The 22,518-nt window shown below is 47.1% G+C and overlaps 1 long non-coding RNA gene across 1 annotated transcript in view; it reads right to left on the bottom strand.

The window, feature by feature from the left end:
• Nucleotides 1-7,501: 7,501 nt before the first annotated feature.
• LOC133085080 (uncharacterized) overlaps nucleotides 7,502-22,518 on the bottom strand; it is an 85,278-nt gene continuing 70,261 nt past the window's right edge. The window contains exon 3 of the long non-coding RNA XR_009699523.1: nucleotides 7,502-7,684. This is a non-coding gene — a long non-coding RNA (uncharacterized LOC133085080). The remainder of the gene's footprint in view (nucleotides 7,685-22,518) is intronic.

Genomic DNA, 22,518 nt, shown 5'->3' with positions numbered 1-22,518 from the left:
AGTTTGCTTGGGGTGTCTAATTGGAGGGGGGATTTTCCTTTGATTGCCCATAGATACTCTCAGTGTGGATGCCAGCTGCTCCCTCCCTGGGTCTATGAGAGCGGAGCCCTGGCAGCTCTCCCAGGTAAGCTTATAAAGACATGCTAGGAGGAAGCAAGAGGTGGGCTTGCCCTACCCATCCCTCTCATCCCCAGGTGGTGGCAGATGCATGTAGGAAGCTACTTCTGGTTTCCAGGCCCATAGGTATGTAGTGCCCCAGTCTGCACCTCACCTCTCTCCAGGCGAAGGATGCCAAAATCCAGCTGCCTCTTAAATCAGTCCCCACTAAGTCTCCTGGGGAGTCAGTGTTTGCTTAAGACAGTCTGTCAGCCAAGTGGAAGGAGGTGAGAACTTCCTACAGTGTAAGATTTTGATGTGGCCTTGACATCCAAAGTGAATGTAGCCTGTCATCCATGCATACACCCATACCAACACTAAGCCACTCATCCCCATCCAGTCATCTGTCCACTCACCCATCTATCATTCTATCCATTCATCCACCCATCCATGCCTGCATCCACCCATCCATCCACCTCTGCACTCCTCCATCCAAAAACCCATCACCCGGCCACCCATCCAGTCATCAAGCCTATTCTCAGCCAGTCTCCAGGCCAAGCTGATCTTCAGCTCCACAGGAGATGACAACCTAGAGCATACTCATTGGCACTTTTAACTTTCCAAAGCCCATGTATACTGGTAGGTCACATACATGCTCCAAAAACTTCTTGCTCCCCAGTCTTCACCATCTCAGAAATATCTGATTTCTCACTCCTTCCCCTCCCATATCCAGTATACCAATAACTCATGTGAGCTCTCCTCACAAGGTACATGCAGAATCCACCCTCTTGCCTCCATCTCCTCCCCCCACCACAGTTCAAGCCATCATTTACCAGCCACCTGGACTCTTACATCAGCCTCCTCACTGACCTTCCTACTTCCACCTCTGCTCCCCTATCATCACAGTAGCCAGAGCTGATCAGATCACTTTGCTCCCCAGTGATTTTCCATCCCAGAATGAAATCTGTATTCCCCATCTTCATCCTTAAGGCCCTCCAGGCCTGCGTCTCTGTCTAGTTCTGTGAATCTCCCCATTGCTCACATGGCTACAGCCATGGGGGCCTTTGTCCTGTACCTCAGTAGCTCAGGCTCCTTCTGTCCTCAGAGACTTTGTCCTTGCTGATGCCTCGGCCAGGAAAGCCATCCCTCAGATCTTCCCATGGCTGGCTCCTTTCTGCCACTCAGAGAGGCCTTCTCTTCTCACAGTGTAAGGAAGCCCCCTCTTTCCCAGTTGCTGACATTATCTTATATTTTCACTCTAGTACTTATAACTATTTTTTGAAACCAGAGTCTGAGTAAATCACATTGACTATTCACTCCCTAATTAGTCAGGACTCTTATCACAAAATTATTGGTCTTAATTGAAAAAAAAAAAAAAAAGGAGGGGGAGGGAACTCTACTTAATACTCTGTAATGGCCTACATGGGAAAAGAATGTTAAAAAAAAAGAGTGGATATATGTATATGTATAACTGATTCACTTTGCTGTAAGCAGAAACTAACACAACATTGTAAATCAACTATACTCCAATAAAAATTTTAAAAAAGAAAAAGAAAAGGGGAAGGGGGTTTATTGGCTGATAAAATTGGGATGTTCAAGAGGCAAGCTGGCTTCAAGCAAGGCTAAATCACAGGTTCCATCAAGACACCAGGAATCGCCCTCTTTTCCTCATCTCCTGATTCTACTGTTCTCCGTTGGTTTTCTTCTCAGGCAGGCACTCCCCATACTGGCAAAATCAGTCACCAACAGCCTTGAATCACCATCATCACTGGCTATTCCTGAGAGTAGAGGAGCCTCTTTCTCCAGAAGCCCAGTGAAATCCTGAGAGGTCTCTGATTGGCCCAGTTGCCCAGCGCTGAACCAATCACTGGGCCCAGCAGGACAGAGAGCTCTGATTGGCCAGGCCTGGTCACATGACTGCTCAGGTGTGTCACCTGCCTGCCCAAACTACAGACACTCAGAAGGAGGAGAGTGGTTTCCCCAAAGAGAGAGTAGACAGACAAAACATGTCCCTCCATGCTGCCCATATTTCTCCTCCCCACTGGCTTCCTTCCTCCCAAGCACACACCACCAGAGGGAAGTGAAATGTGGGTTCTCTCCTCCTGCCTTTCTCTTTGAGGCTGGGTTCTGTTCCAAACACCTCTTCTTTTCCCCTCTTCAATCCGTCTATGGCCTATCCTGAGCACATTCAAAGCACAAACCCTTTTGCAAAGAACTGCAGGAGGTGATCGGCAACTAAACTACGGGGCTAGCCAGGAAGAGAAGGTGACCTACAACAATTCACCATGAAAATAATTAATCACTTGGTTGTGTGGTCAGAGAAAGGGAAGTCAAGGAATTGCAGAAGGCTTGGGTGAGGGGTCAGAAATCAGGTTTGACACTTGGCCATATTTGAAGGGGCGGAGAGGTCTGCTTCAGGCCGTCCATCCTTTCCGCTGCCAGTTGTGGGTGTGTATGCTGTGTGTGTGGTAGTGGTGGAGGTGAGGATTGTGCCTTCACAAATGCAGGCATCCTGCCTCCATGGCGACATTCAAAGGTCCCCTAGGGCAGAACTGGTTTTTTTCCTTCTAATGCACTCAAAAAAACCTCCCAAGGTCATGTGCATCTTGTTCTTGGTCATTTGAGGCCAACCCTACTTTTTGTGGGTCTTTCCTCATACTTGTGACTTATTCTCATTGATCTATTCCTTCATTTATCTCTCAGTCTCTGCCTTTGTCTCTCCAGCTCTGTATGAATTTGTGTCTGTAAAGCGCTGCCCCTCTTCATCTCTCTCAAGAACATCCCTGCCCCTCACTGTGGAGACCCAATAGCCCTTAACAGGAATAGCTGACCCCACAGCTCAGGAACAGTGCTGCCCTTCTGTTTCCACCACCCACCGTGGATTAGTTCTGTTATGGTTTCCAGGCCAAGTAATATCCCATGGGCATCACCCTCTGGCATTCAATCATTCATTCATTCAAGGGTACATAGGACTGCAAAGGGCTTATGTCACCATTTGAAGAAAACCAAGTATTCTCCAATACTTTGGTCCAAACCAAGCAACTTTTGACCCCTCTCCTCCCATGCAAATGCACAAAAACAGGCGGTGGTCTCACCACAGCGGATTCTTACCTGTTGGCTGAGCTGGTCACCAGTTCTGCTTCAGCTGGTGCTGTAGACCCTGACTTGGCATTTCTCTCCCTGTTTAGAATCAAAGCCTTTCATTACTTCACTAACAGACCTCTGCTGAGTGCCAGACCCTGGTTTAGTCAGGGAATGAGTGAGAGAGCTGAATGGGTGGAAATAAGGGAACAAATCCATCTGAAACAATGAGATATGCTCCGAAACAAACGTGGACTTTGGGGAAGATTTTGGAAGGCATGGGGTGTGAGCTGGCCTTTGAGGATTAGTAGCCTGAATTGGTGGTTGCCAAAATGTAAAACTAAAGGGTCACTGGATGGGGTCTCTGCCTAGGAATAGAGTCCCCCTCCTGGTGTCCAGACAGGGCCCAAATCTAGTCAATCAATCAGCCGCCAGTTAACATGACTTACTTTGCAGAAAGTCCAGGGAAAATAAAAATACCCACAATTTTTTTCCCCAGTATTTTGTGGGTGATGGTTCCTGCCCTGGATAAGTTGACAATTCCCTCAGTTCTGAGGCAGGAAAGGAACACTTCTGGAGAGGATAGGGCATGGGTCTGAAGAACGGGAAGTCCCACCGTTAGCCTGTCTTTTCTACAAAGGCATTGAAAGGGCAAAGAAAGGAGATCTTTCCTTATGACAATCAGCAGTAGAACCGCCACCTATCTATCTTTCTTTTCTTTTCTTTCTTTTTTCCTCCCTCCTTTCCTTCCTTCCTTCTTGTCTCTGTCTGTCTGTCTGTCTCTCTCCCCCTCCTTCCCTCCTTCCTTCCCTCCCTCCCTTCCTTCCTTATTTTTGCAGAGGCTCAGAGAGGTTAAGTGACTTGCCTAAGATCACACAGCTAGCAAGTCATGAAGTAGGACGCAATGCAGGTATTTCTGGATTTGATTAATTCAGGAGACTTTTACTTCTTTCCTGGAAGAGGAAGCATATGTATTATTATTAGCCTTTTAGTAACGGCTTAGTTTAAATTCATTTGCCAGGTTTGCTGGTAGGGATTGTGTACCAAGGACATGGGACATAGATAAGTTTTGGTGGGATTCAGAGGTCAGGAAAAGTCAAGAATATGAGTGCCCTCAGAAAGGGAACTATAACAGGGGAAACAAGGGAAACTGGTGTGTGGGAGCACATAGTAGAGGCTCAATGTGTGTAAACTTGACCAACAAACCATTACAAACAGGAGGACACACGCGAAAATGCTCCTCTCCCACTGGGTGAGCTGGGCCTGTCTTGGCCTGGAGGTCACGTGAGTGAGGTGGGAGGTCCCCCTCATCCTTGCTGCTGCTGCTGTGTCCACAGTGGCTGGGCTGGGCTGGGCCACACATCTTGGGTCACGTCTCTTCACATGATTGCCAGAGATGTCAAAGCAGATGGAGAAGGAGCAACTGGCCTTTGCCCGCCTCCTTTCATTTGGGTAGAAGAAGGATTGGGGCATTTGTTTGTCCTCCAGGCAGTTCCTGAGAACCCCGCAAGCGACAGATTGCCCGCGCATAATGCTCAGTTCTGGGGAGCCTGCTAATCCCAGGGCTCCATTGGGCCCTTCACTCTCCAGCCCGGTGACTTTTTTTTTTTTTTTTCAGGTTTAAAGTTTTATTTATTTATTTTTTTAACATCTTCATTGGAGTATAATTGCTTTACAATGGTGTGTTTCTGCTTTATAATAAAGTGAATCAGCTATACATATACATATATCCCCATATCTCCTCCCTCTTGCGTCTCCCTCCCACCCTCCCTATCCCACCCCCTAGGTGGTCACAAAGCACCGAGCTGATCTCCCCCAGTGACCTTTGACCTTCAACCTTCTAGAAGTCACTCAGTCTCCATGAGTGGCAACTTCTTTATCTTTATCCCGAAGAGGGCAACTCCTCACATGGCGGAGAGAACGAAGCAGGAAATACAAAGCTCCTAGTTGGGGTGTGTGCAAGCTGGCTTCTCAGAACGGCTTACCTAAAATCACAGCGTTAATCATAGTCCAGTATTGTGTGTGAAACTGTCCCTAACTGGGTCTTCGCTTCCCCTCTGTAAAGTAGGGCTTCCTGCTCTTCCTACTTCACGGAGCTGTTGTGAGGGTCAATAACGTGATACCTGGTAAACCAAGCTTTGAGAAACATCACCCACTATCCAAACACAAGGTGCTGTTTAGTTTCAATGAAAGATCTAAAAATTGCATTTTCCATCCAGCTAGCAACAAACCATTTGTTCATAGACCTCTACTCCCTGTTCACATTAGGAAACATTAACAATCCCGGGAATATTTACACTATCACCCGGCAGAAGCAATAAAACTGGGAGAGGGCGATAAAGTTTAAATCCACTCTGGTTGATGAAACACTACTGCTCTAAGTAAACCACCATGGAGAGGCACATGGCTTAAAAAAAAAAAAGACAAGGAGACAATAAAATCTCCCCTCTCAGATATTTAGAATCAATAAATATGTTATGGAAATAATACATTAGCTATGCAAGGACTGCTTATCTGCCAGGAGAAGACTCTTGATAGCTGGAGAGCGCAGTCGGAGATAGAAAATCCTGAAACCTGGTGCTTACATCAACACCATCTCAATGTGAATAATAAACCTCTCACCCCCAGCTCCCACCAGCCCCCAGGAACCATGTGTTCTCATTAAATAAACTGAAGAAAAACTGCTGGTGGGAAGAACACCGTGAAGAGGGTCACTCATCCTGACTCTGTCACCAGCAAGCTGAGGGAAACTTTCAGGGTCTCAGTCTCTCTGTCTGCAAAATAGGCTGAAGTAGAGCAGGATTTGTTTTTCCTTGGTATTAATTCATTTTACATATGGTTAAAAGCAAACTGGTAAAACCCCAATATTAAACGACACAGAAAAGAAAACCAGAATTGCTCTGACCGGCATCAAAGTGAAATGGAGCTGTGACCACCGGCTCCTCCTGTCTCTTCACCAGAACCCCAGGGCTCCAAACAATTACAGTTCCAAAACCACTCTTCCGGTGACCTTTGGAGACCCTTTAAAATGTGACTTGCTGTGGTTTTACAATTCTTTTGACATTCTTTGATTCTTCCAGCCTTCTTTGGTCCTCTGTGACACACGGCCTTACTTCCTGAGGCTGTGTGCGCCAGACAAGCTCTGTCTCGGCTAGAGAGCGCCTCTTATGACACAGAGTCACACATGTGGACATTCCTGGCACAGGGCCTGGTGTCTAGCAGGGGCTCCGGAAGAGCCTCCCCTCTTTCTGGCCCACAACCTTGCCAGGGGTGCCAACTCCCAACTCAGCTGGCCGGGCTCCACCAAGAGTCCAGATCAGCCCCTTTCTGTGGAGACCCTAATAGCTGTGCACTTCCCCCTGTGGCATGTGTGTGTGTGTGTTGGGGGGCATCTATCCCTCCCACCACCATGCTGGGGCCAGTCCCTGTGCAGCTGTCTGCACACCCTGGCCTCTCCCACTAGAGCCTGAAGGGGTGTGTGTATACAGTGTTTTCAAATAACCTGGATGATTTTTTTTTAATAAAACTATTTTTTTATTGCTGTTCCCAACCCACCTAGCACCAGCTGTGATGAGAATCACTTGTATGGTAAAGTGCTGTTGATAAAATTGCTCCCACTGGAACTCAGCTATGCGCTCATGTGGTGCGCTATTGGCTCCTTCCCTGCTCCGCTCTTGCAGCCTGTTCATCCCCGCCCCTCCCCACTCCTTCCCTGGCTTCTCTCAAGCCCTGGCTCATCCCTCCTCCCTCCTCTCCTTCTGGCCCATTCTCCCTCCCCCCTCCTACCCCTTTCTTTCTACTCTCCCTCTCATGCTACCTTTCCTTCTGGCATCCTTTGAATGTCTCCCCTCTGCTCCCCTTCCCTACCTCTGCATCTCTACCTCTTCTCTCCCTCCTCACTGTCTCCCCAGTGTCTGCACATCTGGGGCCAGGTCAGCTCAATGAGATGCACTGGGAGGCTTCAGGCTTCTCTTCAGAGAGTGGCAGATGCAGCCCAATCCTAATAAGCAGACGCTAGCCTGGGCAGCTGCCTGTGCTTTGAGGATGCCACCATCCCCAGATATGCCTCTGGGATAAGAAGGGGCGAGCAAAGGAAGGCAGATGTGAAAAAGTATGGTAGATTCAGGGAACAGTGTGTAATCTGAAGGAACAGCATAATGAGGAGCTGCTGAAGGAGGTGTTAAACCCACCTAAGTTTGAGGAGGTGTGTAGGGGAATGATTACACATTATGGAAGGCTTCAAAACTTGGTGAAGAAGTTCTACTTTGAACTAAGGTCCTTCCCAGTCATTAGAGTGCTCGCAGCTGCCATAACACAAACTTGACCTACTTTATATTGAAGCATGCAACTGGAGAGCTTCAGGTCCAGCTCTATCAGGGCTCCAGCTCCATCATTTCTGCTGATTTTCTCAAAGAGACAGCTTTCCTGTTTATATGTCTGCTTGGTTCTCATGGATACAACAGGTCTGCAAACAGCAGTTAGGGCAAAGGACTTTCTTGTTCATTTCCTGCAAGAGAGAGAAAGAGAGCACAGGTTCCCACAGTCCTCTCTTGAGAGCAAGAGGGGGCTTCCTGAGAAACCTCTAGCCTCATGTCTCACTGGTCAGAATTGGATCACATGCCCCTTCCTGAATCAATCACTACACCAGACAGGCACTCCCTCTAGGCTGAGGGCAAGCCTCCCAAATGCAGGCTACTACCCAAGGAGGCAGAGGGGGTGAGATGCTGAAGGGTCAACCACAGCACCCTCTGAAGCTTAAGGTCCCCCCACAGGGGAGTATGGTGAGGGGGCAGAGGGTACCTGAAGCCCTGGGCCAGCAAGGAGCATCGTCCCAGAGCAGCAACGTACGTTACATTAAAATGAGATGACTGACTAGAATGCAAAATGTACACGCAGCTTTAAATTAAGGCATGAGACTTCGGAGACATTTTCTGCTTAATTAAGCTGCAAGAGGGTCGCCTTACACTTGTTTGGATTATTACTACATTTCTAACACGTGGAAAGTGCACCCAAAAAATACTTGCTGAATGAGTAAATGAATGAACAAATGATTGAGACAGGCAATTTCAGGCTCCTTTCAGACCTGGGGGGACCATCCCCTCTCCTTTGCTATTGGGGTGCTTCAGCAGAAAAGTTTGAGAAGCACTGCAATAAACAGAGGGGGTGCCTAGGGAGCTGTTTTTCTTTTCTTTTCAATAGCAGCCTTATTGAGATATAATTCATAGACTATAAAAGCCGCCCCTTTAAAGGGTACAATTCAGTCGTTTTTAGTATATTCACAGCGTTGTGTGACCATGACCCGCTCCTGGGGAGCTTTAGAGACAGGTGGGGGAGATTCACGCCCATAAAGAGCGAGGGCTCAGGGCTGTGAGAGGCTGGGGGCAGACGGGGGGCCTGGCTGGAGGAAAGTAGGTCTGGTAGAAGCAGAGAGAACCCCTAGAAAGCCGCAGCAATACTAAAGGGGAGGGGTGGAAACCTGGGTCTCGGGGTGGTAACGGCAAGATTGGAGAAGAGAGGGCTCACGTAAGAGAGGTTGCAAAGACGGTAAATATAGGTTTGGGGGCCACCCGTGGTGGGCAGAGACACTGCAGGACGAAGGTGCCCCTCATTTTCAAGCCATCAGATTTCTATCGCTCGATCCAGGCTACACAGTTACGCAGGCTGCAGCCCAAGCAGTGGTGTCTGTCCAGCTCCCCTGCCTGGCGCAGAGATGCCAGGAACATGGGTCCCCAGGCGCTGGCCACATGGAGATGCAGGGCTGGCATGACCTGACCAAATTGCTCGGAGAACAGCACCCCAGGTGACATCCTCCTTGCCACGAGCTCCTGAGCTCAGCTACTCATAAGCAACATTTCAAGGAGGGAGCTGATCCAGTCAAGGGAAAACAAAAAGGAATTCATGTTCCACCTGGCGGGGGGGTCCCCTCAGGAGGTCTAGAACTTCCTGCAGCTGTGCCTGGGGGTGGGGGTGTGGATAACCAGCCTCATCTAGCAGGGTGTGCAAGGAGTCCAAGAGAGTGGCTTTCTGGAAGCTCTCAGCAAAGTGGGCCTTGGCAAGACGAGACTAAGCAGCATCTTCAGCACAAAGCAGGCAGGCTGTGTAAACACCTGGGCAAGAAAGCAGAGACCCGAGCCCAGGACCCGTCTCTGGCTCTTGTGAGCTGCCTGGGCTTTAGATTCTTCAGGTCTAAAGTGAAGGGGTGAGGCTAGTTCAGAATTGCCCAAAATGATTTCCTCTAAACACTAGGCCCTCTGGGTGTTCCAGGACGAAAAGTTAGGGATATGGCAAATGCTCTGTTACCCTCCCGGAGATAGAAAGGCCCTGAGTCTTGCAGTTAAGGAAACTGTTGACCTCTGTTCGGTTTAGAATTTCCCCAGATGTCTGATGGATGGGGCCGGAGTGGGGAACTTAGAAAACTTAGAACACCACTTTCTAAGTCCACCTAGAAAGAGCTTCCTTCTCCCAGGTGAACCCTACCTTCGCTGGTTCATGGTGTCTTTTGGTCTCCCAGTCTCCTGTTAAAACACAATTACTTTTAGATGGAGTAACGTTAAGCCAGTATGAGTTGATGTTTTGGCGGGGACTGAACTAAGACTTGGCCGAGCACAAGCTAGGCCTGGGCTGAAGGGCAGGATAGGGTGCCAGGGGATAGAGATGGGTTGGAAAGGGGGGAGGAGACAGCAAAGACCTATATTTGTCATTTAGCAACTCAGAGTGTTTCCAAGGAGGGAAATTTCGCATCAAATCATGTGTGCTGCAGCCGAACTCTTGTTTGGTAAAAGTTGAGACTTTTACCCCCAGGTGGGATTTTTCAGAGGAGGGAAAATCCCCACGAAGCCCAGAGAATGTGATGACCTGCCCCAAATCCCACGGAGAGTACACAGCACGCAGGACGGGCCCCCAGGCTTCCAGCCAGTGTTCTCCCAGCAGGGCCAAGCTAACTGGAGTCCACGGCTGCTCTCTCCGCATACACAATGCCTGACTCCCCAGCCCCATGTCGGTTCTGTTCCCAAGAAGGATTTCTCTTGACAGAAAACGGAGCTAAAAGGGCAAGGGAATAGTTCCAAATGGTTGATCTGACAGCTGCAAATTTCATTTTCTGTTACATGCTGACCTCTAATTGTTTCCCAAGTAGCCTGGGACTGAGAGATCGATAAATCCCAGAGATAATTAATATCCCCTCTGGCATCCTCAGCTTTAGTTAGAAAACAGTCAAATTCATGGCTCTCTGCAAATTTTAGCAGATTTTTTCATTTTCATCAGGGTCCAATGAACTGTAATTCAGCCAAGGACCTGGTTGAGGTCTGAGAAATCTGTGGTGACAGGGAGGGCAGGGCCTGGGAGGAAACTCAGCGTTGCTGGCCCAACCTCCCCTTGTCCAGGTGGGAGGATCCAGGACCAGAGAGGCCCACAGTGGCCACGAAGGGGGTGGGAACTCCAACCCAACCTCCTGTGGCTCTTTCCATTCGACCAAGCTGCCTCCATCAGCTTATTAATAGAACAAGGGAGTTGGGGTCATTTGGTGAACCTGTCCCTAGAGAACTTCTTAAAGGAAAGCTTGGATGTAGTAAAGGAAATAACAGATTTGTAATTATAGAAGCTATTTCCTTTGTTCCCTTTCCTCTGCCTCTTAATAGCCAGTTGACCTTGGTCATGGCACTTTCCCTCCCTGCTGAGCCTCAGTTTTCCCAGCTGCACAATGGGGATGATAATCGTCCCTGCCTAAACAGATTGTCGTGAGGATTAAATGAGTTGGAAAGTGGAAGTCCTCACCCAGAGCCTGCACAAAATCGGTGGGGACCTCCCTGAATCTGAGTGAGGCTCAGGACTAGTCAACGGAGACCAGCTCTGCTCAGTCTAGAGTCTTGAGAACGAGTCAGGAATGGGTGGACTTGCAGGTCAACTGCAATTGACAACCCGCAAGGACTGTGCCCTGGCCAGAGTGTCAGACGTGTGTTGATTCCTCCCCCGGATTGAGGGGGCCTGGTGGCAAGGATGGGACTGTAAACTCCCTGGAGTCCTCCCATAGGGTGCAGAGCTCCAAGCAGGTATGCAGTAACCCTTGGCTGAATGGGCATGCACGAGGCAATGTCTAGCTACCATGGCGAAGACAGCATTTGAGCCACAAGATGCTGTTAAAAGAACAGACAGTTGGGTGCTGAATAGCCCAGCGCGTGTGCACACACACACACACACACACACACACAATTGGCCAAGAAGCCAAGGTCAGTATTGGCCTCATAATCTTCATCCCATGGCCAACCAAATCGGAGCACCAAACTCTCCGACCCGCTTACATGCATGCAATGTCAGGGCTGGAATCCACTGTGGGGTCAGATCTTTCTCCTAACCCCACCCTGCCTCTTCTGCAGAGAGTTTCAGCAGACAGAACTCCCACCTAGGATCTTAGAATGCAGTTTGATCTCAGCATAACATTACCTAGCTGTGTGATTCTGAGAAACTCACTTCACCTCTCTGGGCTTCAGTTGAACCATCTAAGAAAGGGAGAGATGGAGCTGCCTGGGTTTGTCTATATGACGCGGCCTCTGTAAGGCAAACCACAGCCCACGGGAGATGGGAGAGGCATGGCAGATAATTGAATCTAATGCCTTTCAAATACGTATTTTAGCAGATGAATCTTTCAGTTTTTTTTAAAACTCAGAACCCCAACTTATAAGACAGAGCTGCTCAGGCTGCGTTGGAGATGGGAGCTGGCCTTTAGGCTTCCTTCTTCTTGGTGAAACACTGTTTGAAGAACACACACCTTGTTTTAGAGGTGAGAAAACTGAGGCCTCAGATCAAGGTCACAAGCTCTCCAAAGAACCCCAAATCCTTGGGAGGCCCTTAGCTCCCTGGGCGGGAGAAGAAGCCCCACTTCTGTGGTGCGGCCCTGAGGGCCCATCCGCCACCTGAGGCCCCTGAGAGCCGCCTCTGTTACCAGGCAACCAGCGCCGTTGCCCAGCATTCCCCATCAGCACCTCGCAGCTGTCCTCACAGCCAAAACTGGTTCAGAAAAGGCTACCCGGCTGGCAGGTAGGAACAAAGGGATTAGGCCCCATTTGACAGACAGTGTCCCTCCCATTTGCATGTCATTAAGCCGCAGGCCAGTTAGCAGAGGGGGACACATAGCTTCAGATTCCCTGCCAAGCTGGGGCACAGAGGCGCCGGACTCCATTTGCATTTTGGACACCTGCCCTGAGCCACAGGAGTGGATTAGAAAGAAAAGGTTTTCTTGAAAGAGAAGACTGGGGGACTGGGGTGGTGCCCCCATCTCGATGGTGACCCCAGCTTGTCCTGGTCTCTCTCCCAAACTGTGACACAAGCTGGAACAGACCTGTTTTGGAGGGAAAGAGCTTTATTGCTCAGAGAGTTCAAACTTGGCACCAAACAATGACTTGGGAGAAGACAAGTAAATTCTAACAACCCGGGCTTATCTGGGCTCCCCCCAGCCAGCAACCCCACGCCACACACACACACACACACACACACACACACACACACACACACCAGCTTAGCCAAAAAAAAAAAAGAGGAAAGAAAGGAACACAGGCCACATTTTCTCTGCACTCCCCTTCCTCAGCCTCCTGGGGTGCTCCTGATTGACAGGACGCTAAATGCAAGAGGTTTCCTGTGATAGAGAAAGAGATTTTCTTGAAGCATTCAACTCCTGACCTTTAAGAGCTCGGGGAGCAAAATGATTTTCAGTCACTTAGGTCTGAGTGAAAGGTACGTGAATTGATCGACTGCAGGGCTCAGGCCTCCCGAGGTCTCAGTGTTATGTCATTAAAATCTTACAATCGAGTTATCCTAATGTATTCCAGCAGCCACCTTCTCAGAGGCGACTAGTAAACAGACTCAAAGTTCCATGGTACAAAATGCTTTCTCCAAGGGCTGCTCCAGACCTGGGAAGGTCAGCAGAGTAGGGGACCTGGGGCCAATCTGGCTTCAGCCATTTGGGGTTTTCTTTTTGGTCCTCTATTAGACTATGGTAACTATTGTTGCTTCCTCTCATGTTTCTTCCTCTGTCTCCCTTTATCCTGTGAAGATGCCTATGCCTCTGGCCACAGGTGGCTGTGTATATAGGCCTGACTAGTCACATTGCCTTGCTCCCTGGCAACTGTGATTGGTCTGCTGGGGGGACACCTGACCCAGGCTGAGCCAATCAGAATCTTCCCTGGGATTGCTCTCCTTTTACTGAGGAGCCTGGTCAGGGAGACTGGGAATGTGGGTTGATGGCAGCCATTCTCCCCGCCACACGGGGTCTGTGTGCAGAAGGCAGTCAGCACAACAAGCAGAGATGAGAGATGGATAGAGTGAAAGGTCTGATGCCTGAAGCTCCTTCTTCAATTCTTTTGAGCTACCTTCATAGCTTTCCTAGATCCATGAGCCTTAAAACTCCTCTTTTGCTTAAGTTAGCCAAAGTTCATTTCTGTTGCTTGCACACCAAATTCCTACCCTGTAGTGGGAGCTGATATTCTCAAAGTACAACTGTCTGGGGCTTGGGGAATATAAACTTGATAGGGAATGGTACAAAGTATAATCATGCAGCCCATGCAGGGATGGCCCTCTGCATGAAGAGGACCTTTGTCTCTTTTTCAGCTTCTAGAACAATGCCAGGCACATAGCTCCTCTTACCGCCTCTCTTGTGGCCTGCATGGTCTTGCCTATCACATAGCACCTCTGCTGTCTCCTGACTTCCATTCCCTGTCTTTTTGAGTCTCTGCTCCCTCATAACTTCAGTTTGTATGTGGCCACCATGGCCCAGCTCTCCTTCACAGCCTCCACTGTTAACTGCTTCCTTCTCTCCATGTTTCTTGGTACCAGGTCCAAGTGCAGTTCTAGGGTCAAAGAAAAACAGAATGCAATGGCTCTGCCCATCTTTTTGTGCCAGGCCACCTCCTAGATCAGTCTGATGTCTCTGAGTCGGTGGCCATGGCTGAGCCAATCAGCTGAGGTGATGGGGCAGGGAGTCACATGGTATAAAACATGGCCACCTGGGCCGTAGAGGTCACAGGCCAACCAGTCCTCCGTGTTAGGAGCCACAGTATCTCTAGCACAGAATCTCTTGCTCAGACTAGGCTGCGGGAGGCCAAGGACTATCTACACTTCCCCCTTCCCTGTCCCAGAAACTTCATCTGAGGCACAGGATTGTTCGTTGGCAGTGGGAACCCTTCCCCCATTCCAAGGAGCTTGCTCCCAGGTGCCTCTCTGCTGTGTTTCTTGCTTGAATTGCAAATGGAATCACTGCATAAACCCTACATAACTCAGAGCCCCATGTTGGCAGTATCTTATTTTTCAATTTCTTTTTTTTTTAATTGAATGAACATATTTTATGCAAGCCGTGCTACCTTGGTGAAGGCTGTTCCCCTGTGATTCATCAGAGTAATAACTAGAAACACCATTATTTGGCTCCATCCTCCTGCTGAGAACATCACATAACTGAGAAATGTTGACGCGTCTCCTAGACTTGGGGGGAGAGGGAAAGGGGGGGCCGCGAGAGGAGGAGGAGAGGAAAGGAGGAACAAATGAATGGTTGTATGCACACACGCAGGTGGGCAGGCGTCTGGAGCCATGGGGGAAACACTGACAAACGTCCTTGGAGGCACAGAAAGAACCACACGAGCTTCTCTCCTCAGGTATCTCACACTCGAGAAAAAGAAAAGAAAAAATAAACTCACAGAATTTCACAGTGAGAAGGGATGCGGGTGAGCTGGTCCAAATGCCTCATTTAACATGTAAGAAAAAAAAAGCTCAGAAAGATAACAGATACCCCTACATGTCCCATTTGCAGACACCCATGTTCCTGGGTTTTTGCCTAGAAATATATAAATCAACTCATCTGAGATGCAAAGCATATCTTTATGTATGCTTATTGAGCCCTTGTTCCTGAGTTAATGATTTCCAGACATCATCACTTTGATCGAAGGTGTGACTGAAATAGTCTTGCTGATGTTTTTTGTTTTGTTTTTTAATGACCTTTTGTTAGGTTGGCTGAGCACCTGGAAATATTTTCAAAAGGTTCTCTTCAGGACAGCGAAGCCCCACAATTAATGTCTTACAAACCCTAGCATGCTCTCAGGGCCTATGCGAATAAAGACTTCTAAGCTTAGACAAGTCAAACCTTCAACTCAGGTTTCCGGGAACCTTTCCATTTCTTGTCCAGTTTTATTGGCACTTCCTTAATCCAGCTCTCCTCACCTCCTGCTTGGATGTTTGCCTTGTCCACTACCTATTTCTAAACTCTCCCCTCTCCAACCCTCTCTTCCTCTTACCACCAGCCTAATTTCTCTAAAGCATGACTCTCACCTTGCCCTTCTTAGAGTAACCTTTGTCCATCTCTGCACTGATCAGTCATCTTCTGGCTGCAAGTGAAAATATCCAACTCAAACAAGTTTACAAACTGGCGGGGGGGAATGAGATATTTACAGGTTCACGTAACTGGATATTCAAGGGGTAAAGGCTGGATTCTAAGTTTTAACTGATGCCATCAAGAACATTTCTTTCCTCTATCTCTCAACTCTGTTTTCCTTCATGGCAGTTTTTCTATCCTTTTGCTTTCAACTTGTCAGTGCCCGTAAGATTTATGCATGTCTTTTAAACAATATAGAGCTGAAATTTTAAAAAATCCAATCTGAAAAGCTCTGAATTTCAACGAGAAATTTTAATCCATTGAAAAATATTGTGATTACTAATCTATTTGGATTTATTTATACAATTTTAACTTTTGCATTCATTTTATTCTGCCTTTTTTAAGCTTTTCTTCCTCTATTTGATTGAGTGAACCTTTTTTTCTTTATTCCCTTCTTTTCCTTTTACTAGTTTGTGGCTTATACATTGTTTTAGCGGTTTCCTTAATTTTTTTTTTTAATAGTTATTTATTTGGTTGCACCGGGTCTTATTTATTTATTTATTTTTATATTTATTTTTGGCTGTGTTGGGTCTTCGTTTCTGTGCGAGGGCCTTCTCCAGTTGCGGCAAGCGGGGGCCACTCACCATCGCGGTGCGCGGGCCTCTTCACTATCGCGGCCTCTCTTGTTGCGGAGCACAGGCTCCAGACGCGCAGGCTCAGTAGCCGTGGCTCACGGGCCCAGTTGCTCCCCGGCATGTGGGATCTTCCCAGACCAGGGCTCGAACCCGCGTCCCCTGCATTAGCAGGCAGACTCTCAACCACTGCGCCACCAGGGAAGCCCAATTTTTTTTTAACATGTACACTTGACTTAATAAAGCCTGAAGTTAATAAAAATCCATATCACCCAACAATATAAGACTTTAGAATACTTTAACCACTATCAGCCCCTTCCCATCTTTATTCTATCCAGTACTTTAGATCCACACTGTTTTATACCCCATAAATATTTTACAGTGTCACTATATTTTATAAAGAAAACATGTGATTTGATTCATCCACATTTTAACCATTTTCTTTCCTTACTAGTCTTTCTTGCATCTCAGTCCTTGCTTCCAGGTAGAATTGTCTTTTTCTTTAAATAATCCTGCCATAGATCTTTCAGAGAGGATCTGTTAATAGGACCCTGTTAGTCTTGGTCTGAAATGCCTTTACTTTTCCTTTTATTCTAACTCTCAATTAGAATTCTAATTTGGCAGTGTTTTTTTCTCAACTCTTTAAAGACATTCCATTTTTTCCTTATCTATAGTTGCTATTGAAAGCAACTAATCATCATGCCTTTATAGTAATCTATCTTTTCTCTATTATCTCTCTTAAGACCTTTTTTGTGTGTTTGATGCTCTACAGTCTTAGTACAAAGTGTGGTGTTCAAGGGGTGGGGTTATTTTTATTTATCTTGATTGGGATTGTCTGTGATTCCCAAGTTTGAGGATTAATGCTGATCAGTAATTCTGAAATATTCGTATCCATTATATTTGTCTAATATTGCCTCTCCCTCTTTCTCTGTAACTCCCATCTGATGTATGTGGGGCCTTCTTATCCTGTCCTCCATATCTCTTAACCACTCTTTCACATTTCTATCTTTTTAACTCTCTGCATGTTAAGTATTTTCCTCAAATATACTTTTAAGTTCACTAATCTTCTCTCCAGTTGTGTTCAATCAGCTTTTTAACTAATCCACTTTTTATTTTTATTATAAATTTATATTATTTATTTAATTTTGGCTGCATTGGGTCTTCGTTGCTGAACACAGGCTTTCTCTAGTTGCAGCGAGCGGGGGCTACTCTTCGTTGTGGTGCATGGGCTTCTCACTGCAGCAGCTTCTCTTGTTGCGGAGCATGGGCTTCAGTAGTTGTGGCACACGGGCTTAGTTGCTCCGCGGCTTTCGGGATCTTCCCGGACCAGGGCTTGAACCCGTGTCCCCTGCATTGGCAGGTGGATCCTTAACCACTGTGCCACCAGGGAAGTCCCACTAATCCACTTTTTAAAATATCAGCTGGCTGTATTTTTTTCATTTCTAGTAATTCCATCAGGTTCTTTTTGCAATATGAAAGTTATTTTCTCATATTTCCATGTTCTTTCCTATGTTATTGATTCTTCCTTTTACATTTTTGTTCATTTCAAGCATAGTTATTTTTTATAGACTAGTAGTTCTGCTACCTGGAATTTTTGTGGGTGGAGGGTGTTAGGGTCTAACATTGCTATTTGTTGAGTCTCCTGACTCTCGCTCAAGGTGGATAGATTCTGTGTGTGTTTTGTTATGTAGGATTATAAGGCTACTTTCAATGGAGATTTATCTGTGGAGAATTCTTTGCATTGATGGCACATTGCCAAAAAAGTCTGAGTTTGCTTCTGAGTAATCCCCCAGGGGTATCCCTATCTATCCTAGCATAATTTTCATGTTAATTTATAGATTTGGGGATTCCCAGACCATGCAGGTTAATACCATGACATACCTCAACCCCTCACAAGATATAGACTTGCATAATAAATGATCAGGGGAGACTTTCCCTCTTCAGAGCTCAGGCCAAGACACACATTCAATTAAAAAAAAAAAAAAAAAAAAAAAGACACACAGCTTTTCTTTTATCTCCCTGTGTAAGATGTTTTCCCAGCACAGTGCTTGAACAATCCCACCTTTATGCAGGCTTCTCATCTCAAACTCAGCACAGACTCAAAGCATTATCTCTTGCTCCATGTGACAATCCAATCACAAGTCTAGGTTATAGAGGTTGACACTGCCCACCCCGGCCCAAAGGCAGCTACAACCTCAATTTATATGTCAAACGCTCTGATTTTTGCCTCATCTTCACTTAGGACTCCTTGTGGTTCCCCATATATTTTGCAAGCTCAGTTAGACATCTTATACCTATACCTTTATAACACATTTGTTATAATTTATGTATAATTTTTAAAGGAATTTTCTGAGGGAAGGTTTCTGGGTTATCCAGGCAAATGCTGCCAGAAACAGAGGTCTCTGCTTTTCTCCATGTTGGCTTCATTCCCAGAGCAGCTTGCTCTATGTGGTGATAGCAATGGCCCCTAGCAATTCCAAGCTTACCTGGGCCTTAGAGACAGAGAGACCAGAAGACAGAGTGAATCAGTTCTGAAATGGGGATAACTATCATTGGCCTGACTTGGGTCACATGCCCATCTGTGGACCAATCATAATGACTCAGCCGCCCTGCAAGGGAAAGACTGGCATAGGCCCACCTGAACCACATGAATGCCAAGATCAGAAAAGGGGAAAGTAGGTGCTTGACAAGCAGAAACAACAGGTGTCAAGCACAGCCACTATAAAATGCACAAAGTGTTATCTCATGTAATCCCAACCCTGTGAGGTAAGATCTATAATCATCTCTCCGGTTCACACAGCTACTGAGGGGTAGAGCTGGCACTGGGTCAGCTAACTCAAATCTTGGACATTTTAAAGCAAGGCTAAACACCTTGGCCCAGCAGATATGGCCTTGTATTCCTCAGTCCTGCTTTATCTGTCTAGCCTCATCTCTTGCTGCTTCTCTACTTGCTGCTAAACAATGTTCAGTTTCACCTTCGTGCCTCATGCAGGCCATCCCTGTACTTGTGACGGCCCCGCACAGTCTTCCAACCAAGCCAGGAAGAGGGCAGGACCTGGAGCAGGAGAGACCAATAGGTTTTCCTTCTCAGGCCAAATCTGATCATGGGCAGGGTCTATGTAAGATGCTACGATAAGGCTGTATCCAGGCTCTGTGGGTATCTTAGGTCTGGTTCCTAGAAGCAGAGCCCTGAGGCAGGTATTCCCGTGTACTTCATTTATGAAGGGAGTGGTCTCCAGAAAAACCTGTAAAAAAGTGAGGGATGCAGGAGAAGCAGTTCCACGAAGATGTGGTTTCAGCTGAAGCCTGATCTACAGAGAATGAATGGGACCACGGAGCTGTCCCCCAGTGAAGCAAAGCTCTCGTACCCCTGTGTCAATCACTCATTAGCTGTGGGCTGGCCCTGAGGGTAGGTGGGAGGAGACTGTGACCTCTTGGGTATCTCCTGGAGAGGGGTCTCCTGTCTGCTGAGCGAGATGGTCCACAGAAGAGTGCAGCTGTGAGCTATTAGCATTGAACACTCACAACAGCTGGGGGTTGGGAGAACGAGGATCTGGGCAGGGCACCAACGGCATCGAGAGCAGTGGGAAAGATTGTCGTCATTGATTAATGACAACAACAAGTTATGAAAGCTGCCCTTTGTTGAGCACTTCCATGCCAGACACTATCCTAAGTACTTTACAAGTGTCCTCTCATTTAATACTGACAATGACCACATAGCTAAGTATATTATTTCCCAAGACTGCAACTAAGGAAGCTGAGGCAGGCACAGAGAATCTAATTACTCAAGGTCACACAGTAGACAGGATTCACACTGCACCCCAGAACCTGAACGTATCACCCTGTAATGAGGCCTGGTGTCAGTGAGAGAGGCAGGAAGGTGCCATTTTGGAGACTTTGGACTGCCTTGTGCAGGAGTCTTCTCCCTTCAGATGCATCTGGGCACTGTCCAGGCCACATCTGGGGGATGGTGTCTCCTTCCAGAAGCTTCCATCTGAAAGGGAAACTGACCACCTAGAGGTCATTTGGTCTGGAGCAGCCAGCCAAGGTGATGAGTGATGGGGGGAATCAGGATGTACGGAGAATCCACTGGGGATGTTGAACCTAGGAGGGCATTCTGAGAGGAGCCGCAGGGCCTCAGAGCAGGAAAGGATGCTGAGTTCACAGATTCAGATGGATGGGGGCAGAGACCTGGAGGGGTGGCATGACTTGTCCCAAGTCAAGTATCTGGTTTTACCCAAGGCCTCTGACTGAGTGGCGGGCTGATAAATGTTTAAACAATCAGCTCTCCGGGAATACAGAGCCCTGATCTGTAGCATTTGCCAGTTTCTGTGGTGTAAACACTCCCACTGTGGCCAATTTCAAGCTCCCCATGTGCCATCACGGAACGCAGAGGTGGGAGAGATGCGCACTTTCAGCTGCTGTGAGTTGGTAGAAGCCAGATCCCGCACACCAGTGACTCCCAGCTCCCAGGTCCAGTAATTCCCCAACACTAATCCCATAAGACTCCCACTAAAGGAGCATTCTAAGGTTACACGACTCTGAAAAACACAGCATTAGCTAAATCCCATTCTCAGACCACGATTTGGTGCATTAGTTTATTAAAGGCCCCCAGAGTCCCACAGTAAAGAAACCTGGGCAAGTTCAATTAGCTCAGCATTCTCCAAACCTGTTTGACCACCCAACCATTTCATCACATACCTCCTAGCGACATCCCTTGGAACCAGCGTTCAATGGGACACACTTTGCAAAATGCCAAACAAAACAATATCTTCACATAAACAAAGGGCCATCATTGAAGAGGAGGATCAACTTGCTATTCTATTTGCTTTCAGGGAGTGGAAATGGGACCAAGGAGTTAAAATCAACAGAGGCAGAATTCAAATTGGTAAGAGGAAGTCTTTTCTAATGCTAAGACCACCCAACAGTAGCATGAGGTTAGGGCTTGAAGGGAGAAGGTCACCCTTGGCCTAGAGGGTGGATAATTGTAGGTCAAAGGATGCTGGGAAGGGGCTTCTTGCACCAGGAAGGCAGTTAGAGAAGATGCCTTCCAAGGACTATCTGTAAAGTCCCAGGATTCTATTAGTTTGAAGTGCATAGACCCTCAGAGTAGGGTCCATCAGATTGGTGGGGGTTGGCGGGGTGGGGGTGGGGGCTTGTGTGAAAAGAGAGATTCCAACTCTTATTTATGTGTGTGATATAATTATATAAGGACTAGGATGTCATCACTTACCTAAATACACTTCTTTAATGTCTAGTTTCTGCATAATTCACATTAGAGCTTTATTTCTTTAGCTTAATGCTTTATTCCATGTCTATACACACATTCTCCTGGGAAAGGGGTAGTCTGACATAAGTTACTGTGGGCCTACGTTGCGGTTAGGTTCTCAGTTCCTCCCAGAGAGAGGGAATTGTTCGGAGAGGGAGCTCTGAGGAACGGGAGGAAGGGACAGGGGTCCTGAGTGTCTGGGCTGGAGGCTAGAGAGACCTCAGGCCAGAAGGGAGCAGGAGTGCCAAAGGCAGTCTTGGATGCCTTCATAAATGTGTTTGGGGCCAGGCCTGTCCTAGAGATATCCCCAAACTATTTTAGGAGGCAGCAAATTTAGCTGGTGGCTGCTTTGCAAGTCATCCAGATATGTTAGTATTTCTGATGAGACAATCTGTCTCAGAGTGAGACCTTTAAAGCCTTTACAACCAAAAGGGATTTGCCTTCTGGAAACACTATTATCCAAAAAGCACAACCACCACATTCTATTTCATTGGCCAAACCCAGCAGTGGGTAAAACATTCATCACCGTGTTTGCTTCACTTGTACAGAGATTGCCAGGTGAAAACTTGCTTCCATATTCATTGTCTGGCAGAATTCTCAGAGCAGCCTGTAAAAGCAAGCGGCGGGTTTTTATTTTATAAATGGGGAAACCAAGGCTTTTACTTGAGGTTCTCCAGGGAGTGGATGGCAGAGTTTAGACTTCAACCCAAGTTTTTCAGATTTCAAATCCCATTGTGATTAATTTTTTAAAGTTGATTTGCAGTTTTAACAAGGTAGTATATAAGTATTATAATTTAAACTGTCAAACGGTTCCACGAGGCTTTTGTTGAAGAGCAGTGGTCCTCTGCCCCATGCCCTCCCAGCCCTGATTTCCCAAAACCTTGAGGCAAGCACTTGCCATTTTTTGGCTACTTCTTGTATTTATCTTCATATTTCTAAGTAAAATGTTTAAACTTCCAGTTCTTGATTTTAAAACCTTTAGATATACAGTCAGCCCTCCATATCTGTGGGTTCTGCATCTGTGGATTCAACCAACTCTCATAAAAAATATTCCAGAAAGTTCCAAAAAGTAAAACCTAAATTTGCCACAG

This window comes from Eubalaena glacialis, chromosome 2, assembly GCF_028564815.1.
Source record: "Eubalaena glacialis isolate mEubGla1 chromosome 2, mEubGla1.1.hap2.+ XY, whole genome shotgun sequence".
NCBI lineage: Eukaryota > Metazoa > Chordata > Mammalia > Artiodactyla > Balaenidae > Eubalaena > Eubalaena glacialis.
The sequence above is the reverse complement of the archived record's forward strand: the minus strand, read 5'-3'. Positions and strand labels throughout refer to the sequence as shown.